The sequence below is a fragment of the Hydra vulgaris genome, chromosome 08 (assembly GCF_038396675.1).
Source record: "Hydra vulgaris chromosome 08, alternate assembly HydraT2T_AEP".
In the NCBI taxonomy this organism is placed as follows: domain Eukaryota; kingdom Metazoa; phylum Cnidaria; class Hydrozoa; order Anthoathecata; family Hydridae; genus Hydra; species Hydra vulgaris.
In genome coordinates, this window is record NC_088927.1 from 7,362,501 (window position 1) to 7,384,440 (window position 21,940).

The 21,940-nt window shown below is 30.2% G+C and overlaps 2 non-coding genes across 2 annotated transcripts; both read right to left on the bottom strand.

The window, feature by feature from the left end:
• Positions 1 to 20,119: 20,119 nt before the first annotated feature.
• On the bottom strand, positions 20,120 to 20,192 carry trnaa-agc (transfer RNA alanine (anticodon AGC)). The gene has a single exon. It is a non-coding gene; the product is annotated as a tRNA-Ala (tRNA).
• A 779-nt stretch (positions 20,193 to 20,971) lies between these two features.
• trnat-ugu (transfer RNA threonine (anticodon UGU)) lies at positions 20,972 to 21,044 on the bottom strand. Its single transcript has one exon. It is a non-coding gene; the product is annotated as a tRNA-Thr (tRNA).
• Between the last annotated feature and the right edge of the window lie 896 nt (positions 21,045 to 21,940).

The following is a 21,940-nucleotide window of genomic DNA, read 5'->3' on the forward strand; positions in this document are numbered from 1 at the left end:
CCAAGCCTTGGTAAAACTTTGACATCATTGTGTAGCTCGTGGTTTTTCAACGTTGTTTGTACACATTTAAGCAAAACATTGCACATTTAAGCTATTTCTCGTTGGCTTTTTGTTTTATCTTTTAGCAGACCTACAATTTGCCATCATACCTTGTCTGAAACCGATTTTTTGCCCGTTTTTCTCTTTTTATTTTACAAAATAATTCCCAATGCGAATAACTCAGGATATAAAAATGATAACTTTATCTTATTTTTGCAAAAACATTTATATAGTTCGAAAGAAATCAACCACCAAATTTTAGATCGCTCCGATAACATTTCATTGTGATATTTCAACTTAAGTCATTAAATTTTAGTTGACTCAATATATTTTCTACATTAGAAGTTCAGGTATGTTTTATTTAAATTAATGATTACTCAAGACTGGTTAACCTAACGAGTTCCAATTACATACCATTCGATAGACAATAAATTAAGACATTTAATACGCTTCGTAATCGTATTAATTAGTTGGTTTCAAAGATAATTGCAAAAAAAACAAAAATTTCACACAAACAAAGTAGTGACTCTATATTTATACAATCCACTGTATACACACACACACACACACACACACACACACACACACACACACACACACACACACACACACACACACACACACACACATATATATATATATATAAATATATACATATACATATATATATGATTTAAATGTTGACATCTTGTACGAGAGTATATATATATATATAAACTAATTTAAAACATCAGATAATACGAATTCTCTCAATACTAAATAATTTATTTGAAATTTTCGCCAGATTATAGGTACCGGTCCCATCAGCATATAATATAATTACAAAAATTGTGACCGTTAAATAACAACAAAATTTTTTTTAAATTTTGACATCACCTTTATAATGGCTTCTTTTACTTAAGTATGAAAAAAATGAAGTCCAAAAATTTGTTTTAACATATTGTCTATTGTCCAAATTAATAACATTGTATATTGGAGAACATTGATGTTTTTGTATCTCCAAGGCTTCACGGACTTTTCTTTCAAATTTTTTATCCTCAACTTTAAGTGTTTCTGCCCTATTCCATTCGATATCCTCATTGCAATTTACTTTATGCAAAGCTAATGCAGACTGGTTTAACTTGCCTTCAGTCAAAAATTTTTGTTGTTGTTAAACCCTTGTTCTTACTTGAAGTTTTGATTCACCGACATACACTTTAAAGCATTTGCACTTAATTAAATAGGTTCCTGGTTGGCTGTTGCGTGGTAATTTTGATATATTTCTAGGCGTTTTTAGGTTAGCAGTTGACTTAAAAACAGTTCTGTAACCAGCTTTTCTGAATATTCTTCTAAGTCTGGGAGATATTATTGGTATCCATGGTAAAGAAATTGTAGGAAGGTTATTAGAGTTTGATAGAGTTTCATTTTTATTTTGATTAGAATGAGGTTTGATTTGGATATTGGTTATAGCATTTTTCCTGTAAACCTTGAACTCATATTTTCCATGTGTATTATTAATAACAGTTATACGATGAAAAAATGCTTAAAGATATTTCTTATCACGTTCGGAAAAAACGCTTAGCAAAAAAACCTGAACACAACGCTTACATCAGTTATAACCATTGTGCCCCTAATACACTTAACAGATGCTCTAGCTGGTGCATCACATATAACAGCAAGATTGATTTCATACTCAATATTTTAACAAATAAAACCATCTTTTGGAAGAACTTTGAACTCTTCCAAAAAATTATGTAGATAATCAAAAATGGAATTAGGTTTTTGGGCACCACTTTTTAAACAACTCTCTAAAAATCTAATTTGGTTCGCCCAAAATTCCCAGACCTAGGCTCTGACAACAACATTTATAAAAAGAAAGAAATTTTTGCAAATTTTATCTAGAATTTTTTACAAGTATGTTCAAATTTTGTCACTAATTTAAATTTTCATTGAATAATCTCCTACATGTTTTTTTAAATAAAATATTTATGGAGTATTATTCTCTCTTACTATCAGCTATCAAGCTGATTGAACTGACTTGACCAGCTTCAACTTTAATTTGATGCTAATGAGTTTAAAGCTGAAGATGAAATACAAGTGCAACCCCTAACTTACAGACAATATAGTTAATGTGATGTATATACTTTATCATAACACATGTGTTTTTTTATACTTGAATACTTATTTTTTTATTTTATAACACACGTTTTTTTTTATAATATTTAATACTTAAGAAAATATTGACTTTTGCAGAATATTCTTTAGATAAAAATAATATTTTCTTATATTACTCTAACCGTGGTAATAAACAAAGGTAATATTTACTTCAATCATTATATTTGTCGCCAAAGTTCATGCAACTTTATCAGACAAAAGTCTCTCACTAATTCTAATAAATAAAAAATTATTACCATTATTATAACTATATTTCTTAACCTGTCATTACTAATATTTATCAAAAACACATTCTGGTTGTAAAAGTCACTTTTACTCATATCAGTATGCAAATATTGTTAACAGTCAGAGTGCACCAAGCAGAAGTATTCCTAAACATGCTGCAAAATACAAGATATACATAAGATACATATCATATAAGACTTTTTTTACTTTTATCGCGACATTTTAAAATTAAGTTTGGAAAACAAAAACAGTGTTCAACTTACTATAACTCAGTTATAATAAATAAGCATATGGTCATGATCTATATAATAACTTTTTTTAGTTATCGTTATTTATGCTAAAGTTATCAAGTTAAATTAAAGTTTTATAATTCAAGTTTGAATGCAAAAGTTCATATCAATAAAATTTTTATCAGTATTGCAAACATAAGTTAAGTATTATAAGTATTTACATGTATAAGTATTGTATGTATAAGTTATTGATAATAATAATAACTTATATATAAATTAATATATAATTATATATATTATACTATATATTAAATATAATATATTAATTATATTATTTATAATAATATATAATAATATGTAAATCACTCATAGTATAAGTTATAGTATAAGTTATATATAAATAATATATAACTTATACATAATATTATGTATATTATGATATTATTGTTAACATTACAAGCGTACAATTTTAAATCAAAGTCAAAAAAAATCAATGAATAAAAAATTAGGTAGATGCATAACAATAAAGTAATTTTTTGCATTTATATGTAAACACTTAATATTTATATCTGACGGTGGGTAAACTTTGTTAACATCAGTCATTTTGCTGGCATAAAATATAGAAAAATCAATGGAAAAGAGTGGATCTGTAAAAACGATTTAAAAGCTTTAAATTCCCTAAATATAACCTATCCATCACAACATTCGCCTGTTTGCTCTTTTTAAATGTTTCTGACTAAACCAAAGTTTTGATTAAACTCAAAACAGTTATTACCATCACTAGCAGAAACAAAACTTTATATTTTGATCATTTTAAAAATGCAAACAGTGTCTCAATGGAATAGTTACTTTATGTTTAATAGTTACTGGAACATATGTTAAACATATATGTTAAACTTTGTAAATTTATTTTAAAAAAATATAAAAAAATTCTTTTATAATGGTAGTTAATGAAATTTTAAAACGTCTTTTTAATGGAGTTTCACAGTGAAAAAATACATTGAAAAAGAATTTCTCTTTAATTACAATTTAAATATAATGTATACAAAAAACATAATGCATAAAAGTTAAATTTCTAAATTTATTTCACCCACAATACGAATTATAAATGGCAACTATTGAGTAAGTTTTGTTATGATTTTTTTAGTTATCAGTTTAACCCTTTTGGGAACCTTATGGGAAACCCGTCAAATTCCCAGATCCTTCGACGCTGATAAAAACCAGATAAAACCCAATCAAGCAAACTTGCTTGATTTTTTTACCATATGGGGCCCATCCGGAAACCAAAACACTTAACGTAATTTTGGGTAACTTTGCGCAAAAAGTTGAAATTTTTTGCTTTGTGTTTCTAAACATTGGCTCACAACTTCTCTAATGTTTATAAAAACTTGCCAAAAATTTTCTTTGGACTATTCAAAAACTGTTATTTTTAGAATTTATTTTTTTAACCATTTAAGAAGGATTTTTTATGGGTGTCTAAATTATGTCTTAAGTTAACCGGGGTTTTGGCTAACTTTGCACAGCCTTATAAAATTTGAAAAAAACTTGACCGTTTATATGAATTTTGCTATCTAAACTCTTTTTATTATACTGTTTTAAAGGAGATTTTAACGAGAGTTTAATGACGAATAATAAAAAATAAAAATAAAATCAGATTTACTATTGTTTTGGTTAATAAAAAATTTAACAAGATAAAAGAAACATAGCCACATTAAAAACTAAAAGCACAAAATTTCTTTTAATGTAGGCATTTATATATTTTTAAAATAAAAGATAAAAGCTAAATAAACAAACTTCAACAGAAATGAAAGTCTAACAGAGGTACTTTGTAGAGTTCTCTAGTTTAGGTTATTTTTCGAGGCTTCTTAATATGAAACAAATATTGTCCCATTCATAAAAATTTTCTCGTGTGTCAGACAAGCATTTAATATTTTTACCATTGGCTTCACATAAGCACTGTTTTCCTTGACATTTGTAATTTGTCCAGGAAAAAGTTCACATGTCTCAAATTTTCTAAGCTTTTTGGATCTTCTTCAAATTTAACTTTTGACTTTATGCTCTTCGTGTTTTTATTTATTTATTTTTTTCTTTGCAAGCTTTGAGCCAATATCAAAACTGTTATAAAACTTTTCTAAATCTTCTGTGTTTACACTTTTCCCTGCAGAAACAGAAAGCTTTTTTTTTCGTTTTTTAATTTCTGAAAAATGCATAGATTTATATTTTTTTTGTAAAAAAATCTTAAAGCTGTCTTCTAAAAATTCTTTATCATACGATTCTCTCTCTCTCTAAATCGTGTGAGAAGTTGATTGACATTTACTAGATGAATACCACACTTTCTAAAACGTGATTTAAGTTGTTAGCCTGATTTGGTTCTATAGCAAACAATAACTTGTTTAAAAGTTCTGGAAAATATTGTTTTTCAAGAGATATTTTTGTGCAGCCAGTAGGAGAACCTTTGTACTCTGTAATAATTCTACGTCAAGCTGTTTTTAAAGGTTTAAAGAAAGCCACATTTAGAGGTTGAGTTATATGCGTGCTAATAGGTGGCAGGCAAACAAATAATGTTTCATTTTTTTCACTGCCATTAATTACTTTTGGAGAGATATGAGAGGATAAGTTATCACCTAACAAAACTTTAACTCCTGATTTTTTTTTTAAAGAAGGTAAAACTATAGAAAAAAACCACTCTTCAAAAGCTGCTCCATCAAATCAACCACTTTTAGTGTTGAAGTTCCTGACTCCTTTAGGACCTCCTACACACCAAGTTGACCACAGATTTACAGCTTTATAAATTACGAAAGGTGGTAGAACTTCACCTGCAACATTACTTGATATCATTATAGAAATACTTGTCTTAGAAATGTTTCTTATATTTGATAAGTATTTATTACCTCTCTTTACCAAGCCTTTTTTTTAAACCTGGGTCATCGCTCAAATTTGTTTCATTGTAGTTACATATGTTACTTGGAGGTACATTTTGTACAGTTTTTGATAATTGCTGAATATAATCCTTTAAAATTTCTTCATTAACCATTGCTTGAGATTTTTTTAAGTTTGGCACAAATTTACTTGTAAGTTGCGGATGTCTTTGTAAAAATGAGTTAACTAAATCAGGCCCAGGAAAGATTTTAGACTCTTTTACTTTTTTTCCTGAACTAATTAGATAATTATTTATAATATGAGATAAATCTTTTTTACCGATTGAAAATCCAAAATCACTTAATTGAATGATACACTTTACAAAAGCAGCCTCCTCGAATTTGGAAAAGAAGTATGGTTTACCAGGATTTAAGTTGTGTTTTCCTTTTAATTTGTAACAAATCGTTCTTCAACTGATGACATATTTAGCAGTAGTATGCTTTTGTGTCAGCTTTTTACATTTTACCTCTTCAAGACATTTGGATAGGTTATTATTTGTATAGTCTTTATATTTGCTGGCTTTGTAACAACTTGACATCTGGAAAAAACATGAATGTTAATTTTGAATGAGCAAAAAAAGTTAGTAAAAACAATAAAAATATACAGTACTGGTCATAAGTTTAGAGCCACCCCATTTTTTTAATTTTTTGCAGATTATAAAGCCATAACCCCAGTGCAGCAAAATAATATATTACTGAAACATGCAAAATATATTGTTATAACATTTTAGTACCAAAATGAGTATTAAAATAATAATAATGAGTAGGTTTTAACCTTTGTTTTTAATTACTTCAGCCAACCGAGCTGGCATAGTGTCAACAAGCTTCTTGCAATCAACAGCAGTAATACTAGTCCAAGCGGCAGAAATAAAGTCCCAAAGTTCATATTTATTATTAGTACGTTTGCCTGCACAGCGGCGATCAAATTCATCCCACAAATTTTGTATGGGATTCAAATCCGGTGACTGGGGTGGCCAGTGCAAGACATGAACACCATTAGCAGCGAGAAAATCTTTAGCCACTTTGGACGTGTGCTTAGGATCATTGTCTTGCTGAAAGATCCATGGAAAAGTAGCAGGAAACAATGCTGTTGCTGAATGTAGCAAATGCTTTCGCAAAATATCTCTATACATGGCACCATTCATGATTCCTTCCACCTGATGCAACTGGCCCGGCCCAAAAGATGACATACAACCTCACACCATGATGCTACCACCACCATGCTTTACAGTTCCCTAAAAACATTCCGGTTTATATGATTCATTTTGACGACGCCAAACGAAATTACGTCGAGAATCATTACCAGCTAAATTAAATTTGGACTCATCAGACCACAACACCGTTTGCTAATCAGTAACACTAAAATGCAAAAATTCGTGTGCAAATTTGAGACGCTTCTGCTGATTAATTTTGGAGATAAAAGGTTTTTTAATAGCAACACGACCATTCAAACCTTGTTTATTTAAACGACAACGAACAGATTTTGGAGATATTAAAGGTCCAATAACATCATGCCACTGTCGAGACAAATTTTGGAAGAAAGGCAACGATTTGTTAGGGCCAGGCGTTTTAAGGTTCTATCTTGACGTAAAGTTGACATTCTAGGACGGCCACAACTGGGTTTGTCCGTGAATGTATTTGATTCTAAATGTTTCTTATATGCTTTTTGTACAGCATGGCGACTTTTTTTCAATTTTTTGGCTATATCATTTCGGCTAAAGCCACTAATTTCCTTCAAAGCCACCACCTGGGCCCGAACAGTTGAATCAAGGCTTTTAGCTTTGCTTATTTCAGAAAATATTTTCACTTAAACTCTAAAATAAAAACGAAAATAACATTAAATACATTATCTAACTAGTGTACACATTCCAAAAAGTAGCATAAATAACAACTGAATTAACCAAAACATTGATACCAATACATCATAAAGTTACCAAAATATGTTAAAATGTTCAGAAATTGGCTATAATATTAAAGAACTCATGAAAATCAATATTTATATTTGGTTTAATACACAATTATTCATGAATATCATTAGATTCGTACCTTGTCAAATTACTATATGCATTGTTATGCTTATAATGTTAACCTCACCATACTTATGCCGCAAAATGATGAAAAAAACAGTTAGCTCTAAACTTATGACCAGTACTGTATGTCGCAACTATGCTTATATATAAAATTTAGTTCAAGTTTTAAAAAGTATTGTTTTTAAATGATTAAAGACAGTTGTGGTTATTTTGCACATTGTGCAAAGTTATCCCAATTTAGTCCAAAATAGCAATTTATTTACAAAACTTAGTAATTTTTCTTCACCTATACAGAAAATTGCATTAAAACATAAAATAATTCAAATTAATATTATAATGAGCATGTTATGCTGTTTACTAACCTTAGGGTCTAATTCTGATCTGCTTAACAGATAAAAGTCGCAAGAAGTTATTTGCGTGACTTTTTTCTATGATTTTTTTTTACACAAGTAAAATTACTTGTGTAGAAAGAAATCTCGTTCAAATGTCTTCTTTACACTATTTTTGTATTAAAACTAGAAAAAACAGCTGAATAAAATATCTTTGACTTTAGCTGTGCAATGTTACCCACGGTTGTGCAAAGTTACCCAAAGTTACGGTACCCGTTAAAATCCCGTTCCCGTTAGCCCAGACAAAAACCATACGGTACCCGTCTGTCAATGTTGGCTGGTTTTATTGTTATGCATCTACCTCATTTTTTAATCATTGATATTTTTTGATTTTGATTAAAAATTGTACGCTTGAAATATAAACAATTAATATCATAATATATATAATATTATTATGTATAAGTTATATATTATTTATATATAAGTTATTTATATATATTATTACAAACAATATAATTAATATATTATATGTAATATATTATATATAATATAATATATATAATCAGTGGCGGCCGGTGACAATAAACTTTGGTGGGGCCAGGAAATATTAACCGAACTATATCGCAACGACTTGCTGTCAGCGTAATTGATGCTTTGGCGTTTGTTAGGACGCGTTTTTCGATTAGTTGAAAAAGTTAAGCGCTAGCATACTTTCAAAATAAAGTATTTAATGACATTGAATCTTTTGAACCTACGTAAAAACCAGCAAAAACTGACTGAAAACTGCCCTAATAGTTCAAGTGTCTTAATCCTTTTTAAAGTAATAAAACACCGTTAAGCATCAGCTGTAGACACAGGCGTGACCAAAACAATCTCTATCAATTTTGATATTTCAGAAAATGTTTCAACCAGATTATTTTCATGCATAATTGGGATTAGGCATTAATTGTGCCGATATCACTAAAAACAGCATTTTCAACAAAACGATTAATTCCGACATCAACTTAACTTCACTTAGTATTGGTTAGTTATTTTAATATACTATATGTGATTCCGAGGAAAAAGTTGTATATTAAAATCGAAATTTTTCGGTTCCCAATGACGAGAAACGTTTAGCCAATAAATTATTGATAAATAAGATAACTTTAAACTATAACTTTGTAACAATGACTTTGGAAGCAAACTTTATCAACAGTAGTTTAGTCAAGAAGGGCTTCTTAATTACCAATCGATAGAATAATACAGAATGTAACATTACATATACATTGAGATCTCTGATAGGTTCACATGTTTTCTGAAATGGCGAAAGGGTCAACAAAAACAAAAAAGATTTTTACAACATCAAAAAATTTTTAAACATGTTTTTTAAATATTTTTTTTATATACAACACATATTTGACTTAATTAAATCCATAATTCTTAAAATACAACATTTACAGTGTCAGTCATGAATAATAGTAAACTTCAAAAGATTATTTACATTGTAAAAGGTGCTTTAACGATTTCATGTAATAAAAGATAAAAACTTAACATCTGTTTGTAAGCATACATAACAGTACTTAAATGTTTATATAGTTTTAATTATTTGGCTTCAGCTTTAACCCCCCCCCCCCCAAAAAAAAAACTTTCAAAAAAAAAATTTCAATAAAATATTCTAATTATTTTATTTCTATGGTAATGGTAAATGTTAAACATTTTAAAATAATCTAAACGTTGTATATTTTTTAATTAGCGTCTTTTTTGAAGTATCAATTATTGAAGCTGTGTTAAGAAATGTAACAGTACCACCAGTGGTACAGATTTTGTGATTGAAAAAAAATTTTTCTTTATATCTTCTGCTGTTTTAGTTGTTTGTACCATTGTTGTATCAAACTAATAATAATATTGACTAATTTTAAAATATTATTTGAAAACCCAGTTGCATTTTTTGCTGATAAAAAACTCTTTAAAGCTTGTAATTGATGCTTATCATCATGATTGAAATTGGCTCTGGTTCAGCGTCGATCTAATTGGCAACTTAAAAGGTTGAATAACTCAACTGCCACCAAACAATCTAAACATTTTTCAATGGCTGATTCATTATGCCACAGAATATAATACAGAAGCTATTTGGAAAAAATAAACTTCATCAATCCCTCATTGAGAATAGAACAAGAATTTCAAAAGTACCAACAGTTTGTAGCTCTATTATACTTGCGATTTTGTTCGAATAATACACAAACCAAGATTCTCATTAAAAATAGTGGCTGAGCCACTATTTTTTCACTGTAAAAAAAAACAAACAAGCGTTTTAAATTTTTAAAAAAATAAAACAATATATGCCTGAAAAATGTAGTTCACTAACAAAAGTTGTAAAATGTGCAAGATTGTTGATTATAAAAAGAAATGCAAAACTTTTTCATGATATGCTAAAATCAATTTTCTAAACTGTTCAATTTCCCAAGAATTTCTAAACTTATAATTTTATTCTTTTTACCATTATTATTCCTGTTATAATTATAGAATAAAATGACTTGTCCTAGAAAATATAACTTCTGAAATTTTTTTTTTTTTTTACCTTACTGCATCTCTTTAAATGTTTATGTCAAGCCAACATTTATACCAGTAATTTCTGTTACATTATTTTAAATACCATGTTTTTGCCAAGTTTCTATTCCTATTAATTTATACTTCTAATAACTACATTGAAAATATAATGTCTACATATCCAGGTGAAGAAACCAATATTAACACTGTCAATATTGTAATATTACCACTGTTAATATTGTAATATTAACACTGTTAATATTGTAATATTAACACTGTTAATATTGTAATATTAACACTGTTAATATTGTAATATTAACACTGTTAATATTGTAATATTAACACTGTTAATATTGTAATATTAACACTGTTAATATTGTAATATTAACACTGTTAATATTGTAATATTAATACTGTTAATATTGTAATATTAACACTGTTAATATTGTAATATTAACACTGTTAATATTGTAATATTAACACTATTAATATTGTAATATTAACACTGTTAATATTGTAATATTAACACGTGTTAACATTAGTTAATAACAGCGTACACTGTTAATATTGTAATATTAACACTTTTAATATTCACAGTAAAATTGCAATATTAACAAATGTATAATGTTTACAACATTATTTTACAAATAAATGTTTACATTTAATGTTATAAAGTTTCCTAATATTACTGTACCTTATTGAGTCAACAAAACCTCTGACTTTTTGCAGCCGTAAATTCTTCACTCTTAAAATCGAGAATTAAAAATGGCGGATGAAATTTCACAGCTTAGTTATGTTATTAAACTTCTTTTTATTCTCGGGCCACTTCAATGCTGCGGTGGATTTTTTCGTCCCACCTGAAAGCACAATAAATTCTGCGCGCGCATTAAAAATTATATAAATACAAACAAATTAAATAGGGCCAGTTAAAATCGGCCCAGCCATTATTGGCAATGAATTAAAACAACGCTACAATACTTTAAATAAGTTGCAAATAAACAAATTACTTAAAAAATAAAATTTAAAATTAGAACTAACTTAAAACTATTTATTTTTATAAAACCTGTCTGCAAATAGTTTAGGCTAATAGTTGCATATTTAAATATATATATATATATATATATATACCGGTTTTTACATCCATTTAAAACAACCATGATATTCATTTAAGACATCGTGCCAATCAATTAAAACAATCGTGATTTTCAATTAAAACATTAAACTCAGGCGCAATCTCAACATTCTATATTATTAAAAAAAAAAGGTTTTATTTTAATATATAATTTTATTTTTTTTATTCAATTTTTTAAAATTATTTAAAATTTTATTTTATTTAGAATATAATGCTTAATTTCCAATTACTGTCGAGATATTAAAGCAATCTTAATTTTGAGTATTAAAGCAATCTTAAAGATTTGACCAGAAAACTACAAAATTATTGCATTTTTTTGTAGAGCAGAAACATTTATATATCATATATTGTAATGTCAAAAACGGCTTATTTTTAATTAGATGGCGGCAGAGGAAGGAAAAAATAATTTTAATTTTTTTTTTTAATTTGAATGATGTTTAGATGTTAGAGCAATCAATCAATTCATATATTCTGAAATAGTTGTTACATTTACGGAAGTTTACAAATAGTGCATGTACTAATCTTAAGTAAAAACCTTAAAATAAAAGCTACTAAATATATTGTTAATGCTAATAGTAATAATCGTCCACAGCTGTAACAAAGCAAACATTAAAAGTTAAAGGAGTAAAATACTAATAATGATAATAATAAGAGTGGTAGTAGTAACAATAATAACAATACAATGATAAAAGTATAATGATAATAATAAAAATAAAATGACAACAATAAAAATAATTACAATAATCATAAAAAGAATAATAGTAATTTAGTATTAGTCACACAAATACACATTTTATTAATGTGATTTATATTTTACTGTGATTTATAAACTCAAATAGATAATCAAATATATTAATAACGTTGGTTATATAAAAACCTTTCACGACAGCAATTATGAAAATACCAGAATATAAAATTATGTTCATACACACATTATGTTACATACACACATATATAGACACACATATAAACACGCATATATATATTTATATACATACACATACACATATATATACATACACACACACACACACACACACACACACACACACACACACACACACACACACACACACACACACACACACACACACACACACACACACACACACACACACATATATATATATATATATATATATATATATATATATACTAATACTAATATATACTTACATACACACGCACACATATATATACACAAATAAATATATACAAACATACACATACACTCATACACATCCATGTATACATATACACATACATACATATACACTCACACTTATTCACATGCGCTTATCACAAACACTTATACATAGATACACATATCTTTGGATTTATAAACTGTATTTGATTAGGAAGGAATGGAATAGGTTACTCTTAAAAACATAAATTGAATAGAGAGCTTTTAAGTCATAGGGAAGGTTATTCCAAGATTTTATACGTTGGTTTTTTATGGACTTATATCCATAAGTAACAGAACGATGATTTAAGACTGCAAGATTAAACATTATTAAAATTTAAGACAAACAGTTAATTTTAATTATTTTACAGGTTGTATTGAAACGAGATATTGTCTGAAGAGGTTTTCAAAGAAGTCGTTTAAACATTAATGGAAAAGTTTCCAATTTGCGAGATAACCGTGAAAGCATTCGATACACGATTAAAGAATCGTTTAAAAGTTCGCTTAATTTCGACTGTAATTTTAATTATTTTTTTTGAAATCAATCAATCAAGTTATATATAAATTTGCTTTTTCTGTAAATTTAAAACATTTAAACGTAGTTTTTTAAGATTTGCAACAGGTAAGCCTCGTGGGACCCTTACGGGATACCCGGCGGGCATACCCATATGGGCCCCAGAGGAAAACTGCGGCCAAGATCCAGCGGGTTCCCGATGGGTTTCCCATATTGGTCCCAGTTGCAAACCCAAATGGGCTTCTTATGGTTTTAAAGTACGGGGTTTGACTGGGAACCATACGGGATACCCATGCGGGCACACCCATATAGGCCTTGTATGGAAACCGCGACCAAGGTCCGGCGGCATACCTTTGGTCTTCCCACACGGGACCCAGTTGACAACCCATATGTCAATGTTGGCTGGGTTGGCAACGATACAAATGTGATCCCAGTCATCCAGAATATGAAAAGAAGCTTCTGATTGGTGTTATAGACCTCAACAGCAAGCATTCATTTTAGTTGAAAGGGTCTTTTTCAAACCAAAATTAAGAATACTGTAATCTTAAAGAATTATTTCCCGATGTGATATTTTCATTCAGAAATATTGTTTTATATACATAAGAATGTTGTCTCAACTATGAAATAGCTTTAAAAAAAATAATAAATGCTAAATCCCTTTTCATTTCGCAATTTTATAGGCCTATTAGTTCAAAATTTAAAATCAAAATTTAAAATCAAAATATCTTCCTCGGACGTAATAGTTTGATTTCCAAGTTTATATCTAAATGTTCTACTAAATATGGGCTATCATATCCAAAAAGGGTTTTCTAAGAACATGAGTTTAGGGTTGATCATGGTTTGGGTACACAGTGCGCTATTCATCTAAGTGTGATTGATGTGCTTTTTACAAAAAACATAGTTGATGCACATGATTCTGATAACAACCCTGTTGATGGTGATATGGAAGCTGTAGTTTATGATCAAGGTTGCAGTGTTGATGAAGATGGGACTGAAGTTGGTAATGATATCAAACTGCTAATGAAGTGAGTGAAGATTCTATGCCATTATTGAATTTTGAATATCAAGAAACATCTATAAAACTACCCACGCTCTAATTAAAAAAAAATTTTCCTAAATAATGTTTTTTTTCCTACAATATTTTAATATAAAATTCATTAATTCATTAAGAAGAAGAGGGGAGTGGGTTTTTAAAGCGTACGTACTTTTTATGGTGAAAGCGGGGCGGGCAGAACCTAAAAGTACTTATAGCAACGAGATATAGAAATAAGGGGTCAAATTTCTAAATTTTTGTCGTAGGCACTTCATAGACAACCTCTTATAATGTGAAATAAAAACGATGATGAACAGATACGATGCAGATTTTTAAAAGATACTGATGCAGAATACAATTCAAAAAAGATGGAGGAGGAGAGCACGACAACCTCCAACCATTATTACAACGGTGTAATAATGGTTGGAGGTTGGCAGCAAGAGCAGGTCCAACTATGTTTAAAATGCGTTTTTGCACCTTGTCTAAAAGAGAAAGGGCATCATTAGAAGATCCACCCCAGATATGGCAACAGTATTCCATATAAGGCCGGATTTGAGATTTATAGAGATAGAGAATAGAATCTGAAGTAAGAAAGTGTCAAGCCCGATAAAGAGATGCAACCTTAGCAGATGCTAATTTTGCAACAGATTTGATATATGGTTTCCGAGAAAGATTGGAAGTAAGAGTTAATCATAGAAGATAAAGAGTAGATGACTCATCGAGTACATCACCGTTCATAAATATAGGAAAATCTAAACTATTGCGATAGCGATTATCTGAAAAAAATTGAGTTTATCTGTATTGCAGTTCACCGGCCACTGTAAGCCCCATGCTGTAGCAGAAGTGACATCTATTTCAAGCTCAAATGCTTCCTCCAAGCAATCAGAGAGAGTTGGTTTCTTATCACGACAAGAATAAATGGTAGTATCATCAGCAAACAAAACCACCTTAAATGTGAGAATATCTGGAAGATTGTTAATGTAAATTAAAAAGAGCATAGGGCCAAGGATAGAACCTTGAGGAACCCCTGAATTTACTTAACAAGAAGAAGAGTGCTGTCCATCGAGGACAACGTATATGCTACGATTGGAAAGGAAAGATTCAATAATCTTAAAGATGTTGCCAGATACACCATAAGAAGAAGACTTATAGAGAAGACCAGCATGCCAAACTTTATAAAAAGCTTTTGAAATGTCAAGAGCAATGATCTTAACCTCTCCATCTTTATCTAATGCACGATAAAACCAGTAATAACCTATTGGTTATTACTGTTAGCAAATCAGCTGTAGAACGAGAAGATCGAAATCCATACCGATGGTCAGAAAGTAAATTATTAGATTCAAGATGAGAAATTAAGTGTTTGTTAATTAAAGATTCAAAAACCTTGCTTATAATAGGAAGAAGACTAATAGAACAGTAGTTAGACCAATCAGATTGCTCTCCAGAATTTTTGAAAATAGGGATAACAGATGCCGCTTTCCAGCAGGCTGGAAAACAAGACTCCGATAAGCAATTGTTGAATAGTTTTGAGAGTATGGACGACAGCTCCAGAGAACACTTCTGCAAGACAATAACAGGTATGTTGTACGGGCCACAAGCTGTAGAAGAGTCTAGGCAGGAAAAAACTTTAAATACAGAAGCTGGAGTGATACCAATGTCAAGCAATGGATCAACCTGTTTGTTGGCAATATCATGTAGAACGCAACTAGTGGAATCCATTGATGATATTGATGAAAAGTTTTTAGCAAACAATTCAGCTTTGTCTTTAGGTGAGGTGACAAAGTCTAAACCATACAAGAGAGGTGGAACTAAAGATTTGCCCTTATTATTAATACTATTAAAGATTCTCCAGAAATTGCGAGAGCCTAATTTTTGTGATGAAATACGATATTTCATGACCTGATAATAGCGGGCTTCGGCGTTAGACAAAAGCTTTTTACAATGGTTTCTAGCAGTAATAAAAAGACGTCTGTTTTCCGTAGAATTGTTTTGCTGATAGGTATGGAAGTAACGGTTTCGATTGGCAATTGCAGCAGCACAGTGTGAGGAAAACCATGGAGGAGAGTGAGGCTTGACCTGGAATTGTCGAGAGGGGACAAAAGATTCCATGTCAGCCTAAATCCACGAAGTTATGTAAGAAGCACATTTGTTGACAGGAAGGCGAAAGATTTCTACTCAAGGACCATCACGAAGAAAATCACGGAAAGAATCCCAATCAGCTTTAAGGTAGTTGTAAGAGGTGCGATAATAGGGGGATTCAGGTGATGAAGAAGAACGAGATATTAGTTTTAGAGAGATCACACTGTGATCAGAAGCACCTAAGGGTGATTGTGGAGAAACTGAGCACTGACTAGGATTAGAAACAAGACATAAGTCGAGTTGAAAAGATAAATGATTCGGGTTGTCTGGAAAGCGAGTTGGAAAGTTGACTATTTGAGTTGGGGATTGAGAAAGTCAAAAGTTTTGGGCTTTAATGCCTGCAGAATCACTGACACTAGAGCCAAGCCATTCAAAGTGGTGAGCATTAAAGTCACTGACAACAACTATATTAGCTGATGGATAAAGGGAGAGGGCTTGGTAAATATTACCAGAAATAACATCAAAAAGAGTGCAGTCTTGAGGTGAAGGAGAGCGATATAGAACAATGAGAAAGACGATAGAGTGAAGTGGTGCTAAACGGAAGCACATAAAAGAGGACTCTGTGGATTTAAACCTAGTTTTACGACAAATGGGTGAGTTCTTACGAATGTAAATACCCAGGCCAAGCATGTAACTATTGGAGTCTTTACGAATTAAAGGAAGATAACCATTAACACTAAGATCGCAAGATGAAGCAGCTGAACCCAAATTAGTCTCATAAAGAGCAAGTAGGTCTGGTGAACTTTGCAAGAGATAAGACTCGACAGAAGAAAAGTTACTTCGAAGACCACGAATATTAGTGAATGATAGGTTAGAGAACTTGGTGATGATGATAGTTTTTTGTGTTTTATAGTTTTTTGTACTTTGTTCATTTTTAAATTTGTTGAAGAACTTGACTCAAAGTATAGATAGTACTCAGAACACTGCCTAATAGCCCAAGCAATTGCCTCATTACTACTAATAAACCCTAAGCCGTAACAAAGGACTCCAAATGTGGCCTCTGCAATGCACACCAAAAGTACAAACAGGGACACCATCCATGCGCAACATGGCACTGTTAATACTTTGATATTTTTCAGCTGTTGACTCTGAGAGCTACCACAGAGTTCGGGAAACCCGACTACCAGCTGGCCTCAGAACCATTAAACTGAGTTTTAGAGCTGTACCCTCATTAGGAGATAATAGAATGAGTTGCCTAGTCATAAAAACAGAGACACAAGCAAAACCCATGCATTGAGTCAAGAAGATCCAGAATTCAACATCCTAAACTGGAAACAATGTATTAAAAATACATCTGCGCCAGCCTAATCGATGAAGAAGGGGTGCGAGGCTGGTAAACAGATAGAATCTGTTTACCCATTAAAGTGGACGAAACTAAAAAAATCCTAAAAACTAATTAACTAGCTAATTAACTAACTCATATAAGATAATCAAATTTGATTACCAAGACAAAAATAATCTTGGAAGTAATCTCTTTCCTGTTCACACAATAATGTTCGTGCTGCTAAAGAATAATGTCTTCCAGAACAAACATTATGAACTGTTAATGTTTTTTCTGCAGAAATAAACTTCAAAGCATCAGTCAACCATACAGCAATAAAGGGAATATAATTGCAGAAACTAGTTATTAATTCCACAAATCGAAAGATAAACACATTTTAAAAATGGATTTGATGGATCAACTCGATAAGTTATTTATATTAAAGTAATAGTTGAGAAAGAAAACCGAAATCTTTTAGAAAAGGCTAGTTTATTTTTTTCTTGTTTTGTTCCACTTCAGTTATCTGGATAACAAATTATAAAAAGAAACAGTTTAAGTTTTGAAACAAGAAAATCAGTTTATTACCAACTCGATTGAAAATTTGCGTTCAACATTTTCCAAAAACTTATCAATACTTCATAAAATTGAAATAGCGATGGTGGACGGCAAAGTTGCCACAAGATTATTTACAGAACTATATCTTCTCAGTATTGCTCAGTTTAAGGATGCAAACCAACAAAAATGAATGATCTTAATGCTGCTAAATATATGCCATTGACAGAGATAGGTCTCTTCTTTGGCCTTACAACTCTCTATGTTTTGATTAAAGGCATGAAATGTCTACTTAAAATTAGTTTTTAATTAATGAAAGTAAAAAAGAGGGCTATAAAGACACCGTATGAAAAGAAAATCAATCAAGGACAAAAAAGAAAATCCATATAAAGTTTTGTGATGAAGTTGGACTGGTAATTGATATGCCATAGTGACTCTGGGTCATCAAACAATGGAAGCACTGCTAGATGATTTTCTTAGAATGCAGAGAAGCCTACTCAAATTAATGAACTTGATGTCAACATGATGAAGATGTTGCTTGTTATGTTATGCAATGTTTTGTACATATTTATCTAGTTTTTTAATTAACTCTTCACTATTTATAGAATACCGCTACAAAACAGCTGAGAAATATGTAAATTTATATCCCTAGTATCACATGCCATAAAGTATGCATCACGTTCTTATTTATAGTTGGCAAGTTGTAGAGAGAATTTGGCTCAGTGAAGAGGCAAAAGAAGCTACAAAATAAAAACTTTAAGACGTTTCATGAATCATTTTCAAGAAAGCGTTCCAAAATGAATGAAGATTTATTAAGGCGACTAATATGTTCTTCCGACCCTTTAATAAGTAGTTTGAGATAACACCGTCATCCTGAGAAAAACGCTCCTCTCAATAGTGTTCTTGATCTACTCAAATTCCTACATATACCTTATACTTATATTATTTAATAAATAATATTCATACAGTATTCCTACATATACTTTGTAAAAAATTCCTTACCTCTAATTGCATAAAGCTTGTTGATTTTTGTTTGGTTACAAAGGACAAAAAAACTACGTAGATAAAATTAATTAAAGTTTAATTAACTGCTCCTATTAACCCTTAGAGTTAAGATTGTTTCAAAGTTTTGATTTGATTTTTAAAAAATTTTGAATTAAGCGAAAGTTTAAAAAAAAAAATTAAATAAGTGGTTTCTAAGAATCCAAAACTCCATAGCTACACCAAAAGTTAGTAGTATTTTGTTTGTGTTATCAGTCAAGTACATAAAATGGGATGATAATGTTATGTATTTTGCCAGTTAGTAAAAAAATTTCACAATCGTAATTAATAAAAGAAAAATTTGCATGACTGGGGCTAGAAGAAGACAAAATTAGTCTTATCATTAGGCCTCGAAAGTCTTATCATTAAGCCCCGAAATTGTAGCATTACTATCAGTTTAGTTAAAAAATTTGACGTTTTAAGAAAGCCTCTTAGTTTAGGTAACTATGCAAAATGAGCTAATGAAATATCCACGACTATTGCTATGAAATATCCACAACCAAATAATCTAATGGTACCATTAGATTCGTGGTATAAAATATACACAACCTGGTAATTATGGTAAAAAAAGAAAATTTATTACTTTTGTCCATCTAATACTGATTTTGCCCCACTGTGCAGTGTTTGGGAGTAGAAAAATAGTGTATTCCCTAGGCAAATTTATTCTAGAATATACTGTACAATTTATTGGAGAGGGAGGGGGAGAAGTAGAACAAACATAATGCGACTCTAGCTTTGAACCATGGATGCTGTACATGAATGATGTTCAGTCCGGCATGGAAAAATTTTATTATATTGAAAAAATTTGAATTCTGGAGAACCGGGGCATCGATCCCCGTACCTCTCGCATGCTAAGCGAGCGCTCTACCATCTGAGCTAGTTCCCCTTACATCATATAAGAAACAGTTTATTATATAATTTATAAGTTTAAGTAAAGCTAAAATATTTTTTTAGGATCATATTTTTTTTAATGTTTACGCCAAACTTAGCTTCTTATGTGTCCGCGTTTTATACGTCCTTGAAGAGACTTTATAACTTTAATAAAAAAAAAAGATCAATATATTTACTGAAAGTTTTAGTAATATATCAACCAAATCTATGACAAAAATTTAAGAACATTGTTTCTTTTTTACAAGGAGTGTCCCAGTAGGCACGGGACATAAAAAAGACGTCTTTTGAACGTCTTTTTAACGCATCGAACGTCTTTTGAACGTTTTGGACGCCTTTTAAACGTTCAAAAGACGTCTCTTTTTGGTCCAGTGCCCACTGGGGTCTGTTTACAATTCTGGATTAAGGTGGGGACTATGGGAGACTATAGCCCTGAATCCCGCAGTTTTCGGGGCCCCAAATAAAAAAAAAATTATTTAAAAAGATTATTTAAAACTCTACAAATAAAACTTTTGATTAATGACATGGAAAAAGGCCTCCTTTAAAATAGCCTTCTTTAAAATAGCCACGGGCGCCGAAAAGTCTTAATCCGCCCTCTCTGTTTATATGCAGAAGAAGTATTATTATTGTCTTTGACAAAGTTTTGTGAGTTGGTTCACTCATCTCAACAAGTTACTCTTTGACGCGGGTTTTGAAAAGTATAAATTTTTTGTGTAAAAAAACAGTGAAGCTAATAAGAATTTTTTGATACAAAATGACTATTTACGCAAAATGTCAAGCCCACGGAGAGAGTTGAACTCTCGACCCCTAGTTTACAAGACTAGTGCTCTAACCACTGAGCTACGCGGGCCATACTTTGATGCAAAGAATATAAAATTTATTATACAATAATTTGCGATATTTTTAAACAGTTTTTTATTAGTTTCTATGAACAAATTTTTAATAAATGTAAGTTAATAAAATAAATGTAAATGCAAGGTTGTAAGTTTCTAAAACTGATGTCATAATAGGAATTTAGAAATGGATGTTTCAGATTGCTTTCTCATACTTTTTAACAAAGTTTAGAGTTAGAAAGAGAGACAAGACAGGCCCAAACTCAAAAAAATTTGTGTATCTTGTTTTTAATGTACTTTATGCTTAGACTGTAAAATGACAGATTCATCAATTTTTGGTAGGGGATGGGGAGGGTTTTGGTGGGAGATGCTAAAATATTTTTACATTTTGTATCACATTTGCGTCTCCTAACAACAACAAAAAAAAAACTAAATAAAGGTCCATTCTAAGATTCCCCCTGGATCCCTCCTGTATGCCCTACAAAAAAATAGTCTCATAAAAATTAGTTGTTGTTGCTAAATTTATTGGAGTAATTAAATTTGCAAGAAACAAATTTGTATGTTGTTTTATCCGTTATTTTTTACTAAAAATAATACAAGCGATAATAGGCGATTTTCAGGGTTAATTTACTCCTCTGCGCGCAATATTTATGATAATAGAGAACTTATTCTGATTTTATTCAGAGTTCTCAAGTATACTAAGTTTACTTTAAGTAAACTATTCTCAAAATATTCTATAAAAGTTTGTAATATTAGTATAGCAATATAGATTTAATTAACGGTTTATTTATAACCTTCATCATCCCAGTTATTAAAAAACCAACCCGAATAACTCCAACTTCAATCACTGCAATAAACAAATATACTAATTCAATCTTTTATATAAAATTATTAAAATGTTTTTGTACTATAG